Source organism: Pseudorca crassidens, chromosome 20 (genome assembly GCF_039906515.1).
Source record: "Pseudorca crassidens isolate mPseCra1 chromosome 20, mPseCra1.hap1, whole genome shotgun sequence".
Classification (NCBI taxonomy): Eukaryota; Metazoa; Chordata; class Mammalia; order Artiodactyla; family Delphinidae; genus Pseudorca; species Pseudorca crassidens.
Genome location: NC_090315.1, coordinates 10,618,935 through 10,633,310, shown reverse-complemented (window position 1 = coordinate 10,633,310; position 14,376 = coordinate 10,618,935). Strand labels below are relative to the sequence as shown.

Here is a 14,376-nt window from a genome sequence, read left to right as displayed (position 1 = left end):
TATAGGCCACTTGGATAAAAAAAGACCCTTATCTGGGAGGATGTTCCCAGGGCTTAGAGCCCCGCCTTGGCCAGACCTTTCTTTGGGCGAGGTGATCGTTTACTGCATAGCAAACCCTAAAACTCACTTTAAACACACACACACACACACACACACACACACACACACACACACACACACCCCTCCCCCCACCCCCGTCTTTCTCTGTTTCATGGGTTGACAGGGCGGCCGTGCAGTTCTCACTTGAAGTCTCAGGCATTTGTGGTCGGTCAGGTGGTCTCTGGGCCTGGACTCACCTGAAGACTGGCCTGGCTGGATGTCCAGGATGGCTCACTCCCACGCCTGGCGGCTGGGGCAGGCTACTGGCTGGGAACTGTGGCTGGAGTGCCCACACTGGCCTTCCCTGTGGCCCGGGCTTCTCACAGCACGGCAGCCGGGGCACACTAGGGAGCATCCTGGATGCCCAGAGAGAAGCCGCAGGACCTCATGACCCGGTCTTGGAAGTCCCGATGCATCCCCTCCCCCACATCGTGTCCATCGACCACGTCATCTAGACCGACCCAGATTCAAGGGGCTGGGGAAATAGATGGGAGACACTGTGCCAGTCCCCTCCCCGGAACACTGCCTGCCACGCGAGGCCTCACCAAGACCCATGTTGACAGCACTTTCAGAGGAAGTTTTTTAATAATTTACTTAAATTTCTGATTAAAAGTCAATTTATTGGTTGGTCTCAAGTTGCTTAGAATTAACTTTAAGCCAGAGATGCAATTATTCCTATAGAAAGAGGCGCATAGCTAGTGTTTATTTTGTCAGCTGTTCGGTTTGGCTCTTTATTTTAAGGATGACTCGATTCCAGACTGCATGCTGCTGGCAGTCCTCTTAAAATACCGACGGTTCCTTTTTTTCTTTTTTAACTTTGTATTTGGAAACAACTTTAAAGGTAAAAAGTTGCAAAAAAGGTCCGAAGAACACCCCTGTGTACCGTTTACCTGGACTCACCTGTTACAGAACATTTTGTTCCATTTGCTTGCACTGGTGTGTGTGTGTCTGTATGTGTCACACACACACTTCTTTTCTGAGTCGAGAGTAAATTGCGTGGCATACCTCATGATCCTTTATCCTTATGCACTTCAGTGTGTTTTAACTAAGATTAAGGGTGCTTTCACATAATCACACTACAGTTATCCACTAGTAAATTTAACATGGCTGTGCTATTTGTATTTATCCTACTAACTGTATTCCAGTTGTATCTGTTGACCCGATCAATAATGCCCTGGGTTACATTTAGTCCTCCTGTCTCTTTGGTCTCTAATCGGAAACATTTCCTCAGCCTCTTTATCTTTTATGATATTGACATTTGTGAAGAAGACAATCCTCCCCATCCTCTTTGTTTAAAGAATGTTTATTTGGGGTCCGTCTGATGTTTCTGCCTGATCAGACTCTGGTTGTGGATCTCCAGGCAGAACAGTACATAGTGAGGTACTAAAAGGCCCTGTATTTGTCATGTGTGTTGCAAATAATTTTCTCCCTCCTGCCTTTTTTTTTAATACTAGTATTGTGGTAAAAAAAAAAAAAAATCACATCACGTAAAATTTACTCTGTCCCAACCTGTCTTTTATCTTTAGGCTTTGCTTGTGGTGGTTTTGCCATGTAAAAGTTTACTTATTTATTTTTTTATTTTTCACCGCGCAGCTTGTGGGATCTTAGTTCCCCAACCAGGGATTGAACCCGGGCCCCCGGCAGTAAAAGTGACGAGCCCTAACCACTGGACCACCAGGGAAGTCCCTATTTGTAAGAAATCAAATGTATTGGTTTTTCTTTGATTGCTTCTGGCTTGTGAGTCAGAGTTAGAACGCCTTTCCCTCCACCCAGATTTCAGGGAAATTCCCTCAGGTTTCCTTCTGGTGTTTGCACGAAGAGGGTGAGGAAACTGAGGCCACTTGCCTGGAGCACACAGAATAAGCAAGGAGTCAGGATTTGGACCCCCAGGTCTGCCTACATCCAGAGTTAATATGACCACAGGGCTAGAGGCCCAAAGAATGAGGGAGCCCGCTTGAGGCATTGGAGAATGAACATGGGCAGAAGCAATTAAAGCCTGAGAGTGTCGGGAAGGCTGGGGCGAGCGCCCATCTCGGGATGACTAAAGGGGCAGCCTCAGGGGGCCTCATGCTTTGCAGCCTGTACTTTAAAAACAAACAGTCACGGGGACATTGCAACCCTCCCATGTTCGTAGTGGGAATGGAGACCGCCACTGCCGCTGTGGCACACCGTTTAGTAGTTCCTCGAGAGGTTAAACAGAATTACCATTCCCAGGTACAGTCCTGACGCACAGCAATTCCACCCCTAGGTATATGCCTGAAGAAAGTGAAAACAGGTGTTCAAGCAAAAACTAGTACACGAATGTGCATAGCAGCATTATTCACTGTAGCCAAAAGGCAGAAATTACCCAAATGCCCACCAACAGATGAATGGATTAAGAAAGGTGGTCTATTCATACAACGGAATATCAACTCAGCCTTCAAAAGGAATGAAGTTCTGATCCATGTTGCAACAGAACCTTTGAAAACATGATGCTAACTGAAGAAGCCGGACACAAAAGGCCCCATACTGTACGATTCCATTGATCTGAAATGTCCGGAAGAGGCAAATCCGTAGAGGCGGAAAGATGAGTGGTTGCCAGGGCCTGGAGGGCGGGGAGAAAGGGGAGTGACTACTTAAGGGATACGAGGGTTTTTTAAGGGTGGAAATATTTTGGAACTAGATAGACATGAAAGTTGCACAACACAGTGAATGCACTTGAATTGTGTGTGCACTTTAAAATGGTTTAAATGGTAAATTGGATGTTATGTGTTTTTTCCACAATAAAAAATAAACGCATTCACTTTCAAAACAGGGATGCGGGATGCAAATGTGGTGGGAAAGAAGGCAGGGCAGGGGTGGGGGGCGGGGGGGGGATACCACTCACCTTGGCCTCGCAGAGACCCTGGGCAGGATAGCAATCAGGATAGCAACCTTCAAGGAAACGCTTGCATCTGTGCAAGCTTCAGTTTCCTCACCTATAAAATGGACACCTTTTCAGGCAACTCATAAAGTAATTGCTACATAGCCGGCTCTAAGAACTTTACATGCATGAACATTTAATTCTTATGCCAACACTATGAATAGACGCAGTTTTTAAAAAATGTTGAAGTATAGTTGATTTACAATGTGTTAATTTCTGCTGTACAGCAAAGTAATTCAGTTATACATATATATATATTCTTTTTCATATTCTTTTCCATTATGATTTATCGCAGGGTATTGAATATAGTTCCCTGTGCTATGCAGAAGGACCTTGTTTATCCATCCTATATATACTAGTTTGCATCTGCTAATCCCAATCCCAAATCCTTCCCTCCCCCCCCCCCCCCCGCCACCGCCTTGGCAACCACAAGTCTGTTCTCTGTCTGTGAGTGTTTCTGTTCCATAGATAAGTTCATTTGTGTGAATAGACATGCTTTTTGATGCCCATTTTACAGATAAACAAATTGAAGGACAGAGAGGTTAAGTTATGTGTCCCAGATCACACAGCCAGCAAGCAGCAGAGCTGGAACTTGAACACAGAGCTGGGCTCAGGTCTGTGCCTTTAACCAGTCTGCAGTAATATTGAGCACTCCCTGTGTCAAGCGTATTGCAGGCATGAACACATTGGCTCCTCATAACAAGAATCGCCATTTTACAGATGAGGAAACTGAGGCACAGAGTCAGGCAGCAGTTTACCTGAGGACACAGCTAGGAAGGGGCAGAGCTTCTTGAATGGGAGACAATAAGACCTTTGACGCTAATGCTAAAAGCAGAACATTTGGGGGAAAGCTTTTGACCCCTTTCAGCAAACAAAACAGACAAACTAAATTTTCACGATGATGAGACACAGAATACATAAAGATTTAAGTTAAATAAGAATTCATCCCACCTGGGTGATCTCTTTGTTCTCCTTTTAGGACAGATGGTTTGCAGTCTTACCGCGGATAATAAAGGCTCATAAATCCCTCAGAGCTTTGCAATTCTCAAAGCATTTTTGTTAACCATCTGTCCTTTCAAGATTTCTCGTTAGATACTTTTGTGACTGTCTATTCTACAGCTCTAGGGGGCGCTGTTAACGTCGTGGTGTTCTATATTCATTACTACACCGTTCCAGCAGATGGCAGTAAAGTACCGGGGTAAAGGGAGTACCTCTTCTCTATTCCGCATTTTTTTCCCTAATCATTTGTATGACAGACATATTTCTAATTTGCATCACTTGGTTTCAACTACCAATTTTAACTGAGCCTGAATCAAAGTATTTGGCATTTACCCTTTTCTATGTCCCCTCCTATCTGGGCCTGTTTTCCTGTCCCTAAGACAGGGATGTTTAAAGGAGTTTTCTTGGGACCTCTTTCCCAGAGCTGCCCCAACGCTCATTTGGAGCTGGTTTAAAGGCGTTGGCTGCTGGATCCCCAAGCGGCTTGGTGGGCACTCCCCTCCTGACTTTCCCTAGGGGCCCAGCGCCCCCTCTCTCAGCCCTTTCTAGCTCCCTCTTCTTTCCTGGGCTCCAAAGCCCTGTGTCTAACTTAAAGAGAGTTATCAGCGTGGGAAGGGGAGGCAGATGGCCTTGGACTACTGTCAGTGCATAAAGGCAAAACGGGATTTATACGAGAAAGATAAGAGAAAGCTTCAGATGGTTTGGGGATGAGTTTTGCTTCTGCACTTTGGTCGTGGGGGGCAAAATGATTATCTAGCAGCTAGAAAAGAGCAGGCTTTCTGGGGCCATTAAAGAAAGCCATTTCAGATATTTGGGATTCTCCAGAAAACCTTGAGAGTTTGGCTGCGGAGCATTTGTGGGAGGCTGTGTCTGTGACATCTGCGGTGGCCTCCCTCTGGCAGTGCCCCCATGGTTAGCCCAGCTTGGCTCCATTTCTGTATCAGGGTTTCCTCAAGATCTGTGTTATCTCTGTCTCTGTCTGTAGGTTTCCGTCTAAGTACATCTGCATCCATATCTACACTGACAGCTGTATCCTTATCTAGAGCTACAGTCGTATCTACAGCTGCGTCCTTATCTGTATGTGTATCTACAATGATATCCAAAGCCAATCTATGTCCAGATTTGTGTTAGTTTCCTAAGGCTGCCGTAACAAATCCCCACAAACTGGGTGGCTTAAAACAACAGAAATGTATTCTCTCACAATTCTGGAGGCTGGAAGTTCGAAATCAAGGTGTCAGCCGGGCTCTAGGGGAGACTTCTTCTTTGCCTCTTCCAGCTTCTCTCTCCTGGCATTTCTTGGCTCCAATCTCTGCCTCCATCTTTACATGGGGTTCTCCTCTTCTTTCTCTCATAATAACACTTGTCATTGGATTTAGGGCCCACTTGAATAATTCAGGGTAATCTCATCTTTTTTTTTGCGGTACGCGGGCCTCTCACTGCCTCGGCCTCTCCCGCTGCGGAGCACAGGCTCCGGACGCGCAGGCTCAGCAGCCATGGCTCACGGGCCCAGCCGCTGGGCGGCATGTGGGATCCTCCCGGACCGGGGCACGAACCCGTGTCCTCTGCATCGGCAGGCGGACTCTCAACCACTGCGCTACCAGGGAAGCCCGATTATTTCATTTTTAGACTTGAAAAAAACAAAAACAAAACACCCTCTGCACCGCATGCCCTGTCTATATGCATGCATTTGGGTATAAATATTAAATATGAGGGAGAGGGGATGCATGGAATTCATCAAATTAAAACTGAAACCAAAAAACAAAAAGAAAAACCTGAAACCAACCCGAACATTAAAAAATAGTGCATGGTAACTGGAGAAATGAATAAGGACAAGAAGATAAACCTGAGGTAGCAAGAGTGGCCCAACATCACTGATCTGAAATATCTGTAAAAACTCAAATAAGTGTTTGGAGATTCAAGCAACAAAATCATCTGCTCTGACTTGGTCAGATTTCCCAGAGTCCCTGCTGAGTTTCAGCCCAGGAGCCAGCACTCACACAGCAACTTGTGAATCCTCTTCCACACTCAAGCATGTCTTCTGGTGAACACCGGAAAGGCTGCCCTCTGGAGAGGCACTTGCAGTGCCTTTTTGTGTATGTGGAGCAAAAGATTCCACAGTCACTGCCATTTTTCTGTTGTGGAATACACTTCGTAACATCAGTCTGCCAACCCTGAAAAAATTCAGGTCTTTTTCCTCTGGCTTCAGACAGCAAGTACTTTCTTATATTCTGTACACAAAACTTAAAATGAATATCTTGGGAATCATCAAATGAAATAATTTGATTAGAGAGTGTCACAGGAATGACAGATCATGGACTTCTAGGTGAATGGAATCAACAGAGGACTCCTTTTAAACAAATCCACCTTTTACGGTCCATCTTTTTGCTCCATGCTATCCTTTGGTTACCAGCTGTCTATGAAAAAAAAAGTTGTTGAAGAAGTGACCATGGTTCCCAGAAGATTCTGTTCCAAATTTTCCTTACAGGGACTTCCATAGCGGTCCAGTGGTTAAGACTCCGCGCTTCCACTGCAGGGAGCGCGGGTTCCATCCCTGGTCTGGGAACTAAGATCCCGTATGCTGCACAGTGCGGCAAAAAAAAAAAAAAAAGAACTTACGGCTGTGACCTGTAGTCAGAACTCTTCTCTCAACAGATTCTTATTCAAGCCAACACCTTCCTACAATTTATTACCTGCCCCTGACAGATGCTCACACTGGGTTCAGGAAGGTGGAGTTAGCCGTGTCCACTCTGAGTGGAGCAGGGCAAACAGACTCCGGCCTCTTCTCTGCCAGCCGCCGCCAGAGGGCGCACTGCGGAGAATTGTCTCCAAAATGGCCAGTATCAATTCTTTCCCTCCCTGTCTATGCCTGGTATTTCTCCCATCAAGAGGTGGAGTCTGTTTCCCCTCCGCTTGAATCTGGGCTGGCCTTATGACTTGGCTTGATTAAGAAGTCAAGTCCAGTCAATCACTCCCTTCCCCAAACCCTCGAATGGCTTCCAATGTCAATTAAGGTCAAAGCCACAGACCTTACGGTGGTCTAGACCTGCTCTGTCCAATAGTGTAACCAATGGCCACAAGGGGCAATTTAAATGTAATTAAAATTAAATAAGATTGAACATCCATTTCCTCAGCCATACCAGCCACATTACACGTGCTCAAGAGCCACAACGTGGCCATGGCTACCATACCAGGCAAGTATAGCAAGTTCTCTTGGACAGCACTGGTCTACTCACTCTGTCCGTACGTCCCGTCTCTGCTTCATTGTCCACCACTCTCACGTGACTTCAGCCACCCAGTTATCCATGCTGTTCGGGGAACACGCCAGGCATATTCCTGCCTCAGAGCCTTTGCACTTGCTGTTCCTGCTGCCTGGAGTGCCCTTCCCCAGCATATTTGCAGGGCTGTGTCCTTCACTTCGTGTGGGTCTTTCTTCGAATGCCACATTCCTAGGAGGGCTTCCCTGACCACCCTGCTAAAAATGTAACCCTCCCCGCACATCCCCACTTTATTTCAGACCTCTGATTGTCACTTGGCACACTTATTCGTTTCTAAACAGTGCACTGACTCTGTTTGTCTGGGGGGTTAATAGAGGGCATTGAGGACACGGGTATTGAAGGCAAAGAGCAAAAAGGGGAAGGTCAGGTCGCCCAAAGATCAGAAATGCAGCCGCTGCTCCCGGAGCCCCTGTCCCACGTCACTGCTGCTGCCACCACAGCCTGAGTCCCCCTCCTCCCGCTTCCAACTGCCACCAGTGTCCATGGGCCAGCAGCGGCGGCGCAGCTGGCAGAGGACTCGGGACGGTGGCTGAGGCCGAGGGGCCTCTGCGAGGGGGGAAGGGCAGCAGAGCCGCTCAGGCTCCGCGCGGCGGCCAGGGCGGCTCTGAGGTCCGTCGGGTCCCCCCGGCCCTCGCCGCGTCTCCAGTGCCGTCACGGTGCCCGCCCACGTGGCCGCGCAGATTCTAGTTGTTGAGTGACTGACGGACGGTGTGAACCGCGCGGACTTGGCAACCCGAGCCCAGATGCGCCGGGCGAGGAAGGTGCTAGAACGCTACGCGGGGGTGGGAGCCAGCCGAGGGGGCGCGGGGAGGAGCGTCTCCCGCCGTCTCCGCGCGTCAAAGTCTTACGCTCCCGCCTGGACAGCGCGGCGCGCGGAGCCCGCAGAGGCCCTGCAGCAGCGGGTTGGTCCCCGAGAGGGAAGCCCCGGAGCTGCCGCGGGCCCCGAGGAGGACGGAGGAGACGCGGCGGCCTCTGGCGGGAAAAGAAGGCGGCGTCCCGGGAAAGGCCCGAGGGAGCCGCGGATCCAGGCCCCGCCGGGGCTGCGGCAGGAAGCGGGACGGACAAGCACAGACCCTCGCGGAGCGTCATCGGGGGACAAATCATAAGCTTCCTAGACAAGTACAAGCTTCTCCCCTGTGCTGTGGTGACTGCAGAGCAGAAAAATCAGGAGGGCAGGGGCCTGAGGAAGCTGGGGCGGGAGAGGGTTCGCGGTCATGACCTAGTTAAGGTTGTTCAGAGAAGCCCTCACTAAAAATGTAGGTGGCTTCTGAGCAAAGACCCGAAGGAGGGGAGGGGTGAGGCCGGAGGATGCAGGAGGGAACCGCACTCAGGAGGCAGGAACAGCTGGTGCAAAAGGCCCGAGCCGGGCCGTAGTGATCGGGATTTATTCACATGTAACCCCTGACCCCTCTGGTGCCAGGATTCCTTGCTTGCAGAGGTCCCTGGGGTAGGGGGCAGGTCGCGGCGTGCAGATAGGCCGGGAGCGTGCCCCAGGCTCGGACCTCGAAGAGGCACTGTCCCGACCCTTGACCGGATCAAACAGACGGGGGCGCCCTGAGACTCCTAGGGATGTGACTTGGTCCTAGAAGAGCCGGAGTGAGAAGCCAGGACTCCAAGAACAGAAAAGAACCCCCCTTTCCTGCCATCAGGTTCCCCAAAGCCTTACGCCCACAAGGCCCCGCCTTCCTCATTGCTGGCCCCGCCCCTCACACAGGACGCCCCGCCTCTCCTTCGTCTAGGCCTGCGGAGACGGTGTCAACTCAGGCAAGTTGCCGTAGCCCGATTGTCCACCAGGTGGCGCTCCAAGACCGATGGTTAAAGTCGCGCCCGCGGTGGCTCTCAGGGTGCGCCCCCGGTCCCCACCAGGAGGCGCTCTAGGACTGACGGTTAAAATCATGAGCTTGATGGCGTTTCCTGAGCGCTCAAGGTGTGCGGAGCACTAGCCTGCCGTCTTAAGCTCCAAAGCTCCGCCTGTGTTTTGTTTCGTTAATTAATTAATTAATTAATTAATTAATTAATTAATTTTTTGCCTGTGTTGGGTCTTCGTTGCTGTGCGCGGGCAGGGGCTACTCCTTGTTGCAGAGCACAGGCTCTAGGCACGGGGGATGCAGTAGTTGTGGCATGCAGCCCAGTAGTTGTAGCTCACGGGCTCTAGAGCGAAGGCTCAGTAGTTGTGGCACATGGGCTTAGTTGCTCTGGGGCATGTGGGATCTTCCCAGCTCAAACCCATGTCCCCTTCGTTGGCAGGCAGATTCTTAACCACTGCACCCCAAGGGAAGTCCCTCCGCCTGTGTTTTGAACGCCAGGCTGCAGAAAGTGGACTTTCCTCTAGGGCAGTGGTTCTCAAAGTAAGATCCTGAGGTCAGCTGCATCAACTTAGAAATGCATATTCTCGGGCCAGCCTCCAACCTACAGAATCAGAAACCCGGAGGGAGGTGCCCAACAATCTGTGTTTTAAAAGGCTCTCCAGGTGATTCTGATGCACGACCCGTTTGAGAACGCCTGCTGTGGGGTCGGAATCTCCCCTGGAACCCTAGGGTAGCGGTTCTCAGCCCCTGATACACTGACACAGTATCTTCTTCAATCCTTACATCTGAACTGAGAGGAAAACTCTATTATGATCCCCCTTTCAGATGAGTAAGTGGAGGCCCAGAGAGGTTAAGTAATCAGCCCAGGGTCACACAGCTTATAATTGGCAGTGCCAGGGGTGAGTCAGGCTCCAAATCTCTCTTCCAGAAATCCCTCTTCATCTTATCCCCCCCAACGATTTCCTCTTTTCCTGTCACACCACCCTGGGCCCTGGGGTGGGGGACTCAGGAGGTCTTCACCTGTCACAGGGTGGTATCTATCCCCTCCACGTCTGTGATTCACTGTTTTTCTCCGTGGTGATAGTTGAATGGCGGCTAGGTCAGTCCAGATAAGTGCTGGTTTGGAGTCAAAACTCCAGTTCTGGGGCTTCTTCCCTGAAAATCTTGGCACATTTGAAACCACAGCCTGGAAGGCACCAACAGACTGCATTTGGGGACTGGGCCCTGCTGGTGACATTTGAAGCCCCCTTGGATTAAAAGTAATAGTGAAAGCCCTGTCTCAGGTTACCCAAGGGACCTCCCACCTTGGGGGTCTCACTGGATCCTCATGCCGGGGACACAGGATGGCAGGGCAGAGAAGCCTGTGTCCACTCAAAGGAGGGACAGACACTCAGTAAGGGACAAATTTGTCCAGTCTCAGGGCTACTCAGAGGGGGTGTGAAGATGAGAACCTTGTGTGTGATTTGACAAGTGTGTCTCTGAGTGTGTGTTTGCACATGTTTGTGGTGGGTGAAACTGCGTGTGCATACGTCAGTGCCCCAGTGTGGATGCCAGCGTGTGTTTGTGTCTCAACCATTAGGTGTATGTGGGTGCATGTGTCCATGTGAATGTGTGTTTGTGAGTGTGTGTATGAGTGGGTGTGTATGTCTACCCAGAGAATTGTGTGGGTGTATGTATAGACCTGTGTTGATTGTAGGCTCGTGTGTGTGTGTGTGTGTGTGTGTGTGTGTGTGTGTGTATCTGGGCTGATGGGTGTTGGTGCATGGTATATTATTTCATTTCATTTCATTTTTTATTTATTTTATTTTATTCTATTCCATTTTATTTTTCTTCAACCAGATAAAGGGCATCTGATAAAACAAAATACTATATCATAAACTTCATCATACTTGATTGAAGTGTTTCCTCCCAGGATTGTGAACAAGGCAACATGCCCAATCTCCCCATATCTATTTAACATTGTATTGAAAGTCCTAGCAGGTGCCTGGTGTTTTAAAAGGTGGGTAATGGTTTGTGAATTCGTGAATGAGTCTTTATGCCTTGGTGTGTGTCTGCATGTCTGTGGCTGTGTGAATGCCTGTGTGTGTTTGTGATTGTGGGTGTGTAGGTGTGAGGGAGGGAGTAAACAGTCTCCTCAGGGAGAACAGTTTCAAGATTAACAAGGGTGGGTCTGTTCATGTGACCAAGGCACAAAAGGACACTCAGCTGGCTTTGAGCAGGGTTTACCAGAAACTGCTATAGCATGAGTTCCTCTCTGAGCTCCTTGGGGCAGCGGTCCCCGATCCCAGCTCCCTGAACTCCTCCCAGGGTCTCTCCCCATCTCTGCTTCTCCCACACCCTCCCACCTTGCAGATTCCCAAATAGGTGAGGCCTCCTGAGTCTGTGGCCAGCAGTTTCCCTCCCTCCAATCCTGGCACTCAAGCCTCCTCTCTGTAGGCTCCAGAGATGGTCCCTGTGCGGTAAGGGGTTAACTCAGTGGGCTTGGCCCGTGCACTTTCAAAAAAAAGAACTGGCCTCCTGGGAGGGAACTTCTAAGCCCTTGGAATGTACTGCCTGATAAGAATGTCTTTGTTTCCCCTGGGGCCTTGGGGCAGAGAGTCTATGCTAACAACGCGATTTATGCTGAATGCCTGTTTTTGTTCATGGGGGGGTTTGGGCCAGGCTGCTGAGTTTGATCCCTGGAGGGGCTGGAGACTGAGTAACCAGACTTACGTGACCAATCCCCAATAAAAACCATAGACAGGGTTTCCCTGGTGGCGCAGTGGTTGAGAATCTGCCTGCTAATGCAGGGGACACGGGTTCGAGCCCTGGTCTGGGAGGATCCCACATGCCGCGGAGCAACTAGGCCCGTGAGCCACAAGTACTGAGCCTGCACGTCTGGAGCTTGTGCTCCGCAACAAGAGAGGCCGCGACAGTGAGAGGCCTGCGCACCGCGATGAAGAGTGGCCCCACCCTCCGCAACTGGAGAAAGCCCTCGCACAGAAACGAAGACCCAACACAGCAAAAATAAATAAATTAATTAATAAACTCCTACCCACCAACATCTTCTTTAAAAAACAAAAACAAAAAACAAAAACATAGACACCAAGGCTCAGGCAAACTCTTCAGGATACCTCTAACCCCCTAGAAAAGTCAGAATCACATCGCAGTTTTTAAAAAGTCCCCTAGTTCATTAAAAAATGAAGATGTGCCCGGGAGTTCCCTGGTGGTCTGGTGGTTAGGACTCAGCACTTTCACTGCCATGGCCCGGGTTCCGTCCCTGGCGGGGGAACTGAGATCCCACAAACCGTGCGGCCAAAAAAAAAAAAAAAAAAGAAGAAGATGTGTCCAAACATTCTGAACACACCACTAAACAGTGGTCTAATTTGACCAGTTACATTTAAGGAAGGAAGACTGGAGTACACGCGACAAATAAAGACAATCACTGATGTGCACAAGACAATTAGTAGGCTCAGAAAAAAGTGAGGATTTCTAGTGCAGTGCAGGCTGGCCTGGGGCTTGGGTTTCAAGCCTCAGGGTGGCTTACCTGCGTGGGCAGAACATCAGAAACACCGGAAATGCCATTGCTGGGAGAGTGGCTGAAAATGATGGTGCAACACCACGCTGGTGTCTTATGCACCCGGAATGTATGGACTGGGGTCCTTTGGAGTAAGCACAGAGAGAGGCAAGAAAAGTTGTATGTCATAGGATTTCCTTTTTTTTTTTTTTTTTTTGTCAAAAATAAAATACTGCAAATAACCTCTGTATCTCTATGAGTCCATGAACAATGAGAAAATGTGAACGGCTGTGTCAGGCTATAAAGGTGAGGGTTACAGCGTAGCCAGATCTTGGCTCTGTGACTTGTGTGAACTCAGGTGACCTCTCTGGGCCTCAGTTTCCTCATCTGTAAAATGGAGATAATAGTATCTGCCTTGCGGGGTGACTGGGAGACATGTAAAGGGCTTCTAGTAGCTCCTGGCCCACAGTAAGTGCTCAATAAGTACACAAGTCACTAGTTAACCTGGTTATGCAGGGAAAAGGGGCATTTATAGGGGAATGGGGTGGGGTGGGGGGTGGATCTAAACCACAAAGGGCACAAAGGGTCACCACCTATGCGATCATGTTTATCCAGTCATGTAAAGTGATGTGTGTGCAGAAGGAAATTAAGCAGAACTACTTTTTAAAAGAAAAATTGTAGGATGATCCTCTTCTTGTCAAGCTGTCAGAGTCTCTCTGAGCCCACTTCTGAAACTTCCAACAAAGCCTTTTCTGCTTAAGGCGGTGTATTGGGTTGAAGAGTGTCTTTTAAAAATTCAGGTCCAGGGAGTTCCCTAGCGGCCCAGTGGTTAGGGTTCTGAGGTTTCACTGCCGAGAGTTCGATCCCTGGTTGGGAAACTAAGATCCTGCAAGCCACGCAGCGCGGCCAAGGAAAAAAAATTCAGGTCCACCCAGTGCCTTGGAGCACAACGTTGTTTGGAAATAGGGTGTTTGTGGATGTAATTCTTTTTGGTTTTTTTTCATTTATTTATTTATGGCTGCGTTGGGTCTTTGTTGCTGCACGCGGGCTTTCTCTAGTTGCAGTGAGCGGGGGCTACTCTTCGTAGTAGTGTGCGTGGGCTTCTCACTGCGGTGGCTTCTCTTGTTGTGGAGCATAGGCTCTAGGTGCGTGAGCTTCAGTAGTTGTGGCACATGGGCTCAGTAGTTGTGGCTCGCAGGCTCTAGAGCACAGGATCAGTAGTCGTGGTGCACCGGCCTAGTTGCTCCACGGCAAGTGAGATCTTCCTGGACCAGGGCTTGAACCTGTGTCCCCTGCATTGGCAGGCGGATTCTTAACCTCTGTGCCGCCAGGGAAGCCCTGCGGCTGTAATCCTTTAAGGATCTCTAGATGGGCTCCAAATCCAATATGACTGGTGTCTTTATAAAGGGAGGAGACGGGAATTTGGGCACGGTGAGACACAGAGGAGACAGCCACGTGAAGACAGAGGCAGAGATGGGGTGATGCTGCCACAAGCCCAGGACCACCTGGGGCCACCAGAAGCTGGTGTGCTGGTCACAGCCAATCACAGAAGCAATGGCTCTGGCCACCTGTCATAAATTGGGTGGCTTAAGACAACAGAAATGTATTCGCTTACAGTTCTGGAGGCTGGAAGTCTGAAATCAAGATGTTGTCAGGGGGCTTCCCTGGTGGTGCAGTGGTTGAGAGTCTGCCTGCCGATGCAGGGGACACAGGTTCGTGCCCCAGTCCGGGAAGATCCCACATGCCGCGGAGCGGCTGGGCCCGTGAGCCATGGCCGCTGAGCCTGCGCTCCGCAAC

At 49.7% G+C, this 14,376-nt stretch overlaps 1 non-coding gene across 1 annotated transcript; it reads right to left on the bottom strand.

Annotated features, from left to right (window-relative positions):
• Positions 1-1,707: 1,707 nt before the first annotated feature.
• Positions 1,708-1,780, bottom strand: TRNAK-UUU (transfer RNA lysine (anticodon UUU)). The gene has a single exon. It is a non-coding gene; the product is annotated as a tRNA-Lys (tRNA).
• Between the last annotated feature and the right edge of the window lie 12,596 nt (positions 1,781-14,376).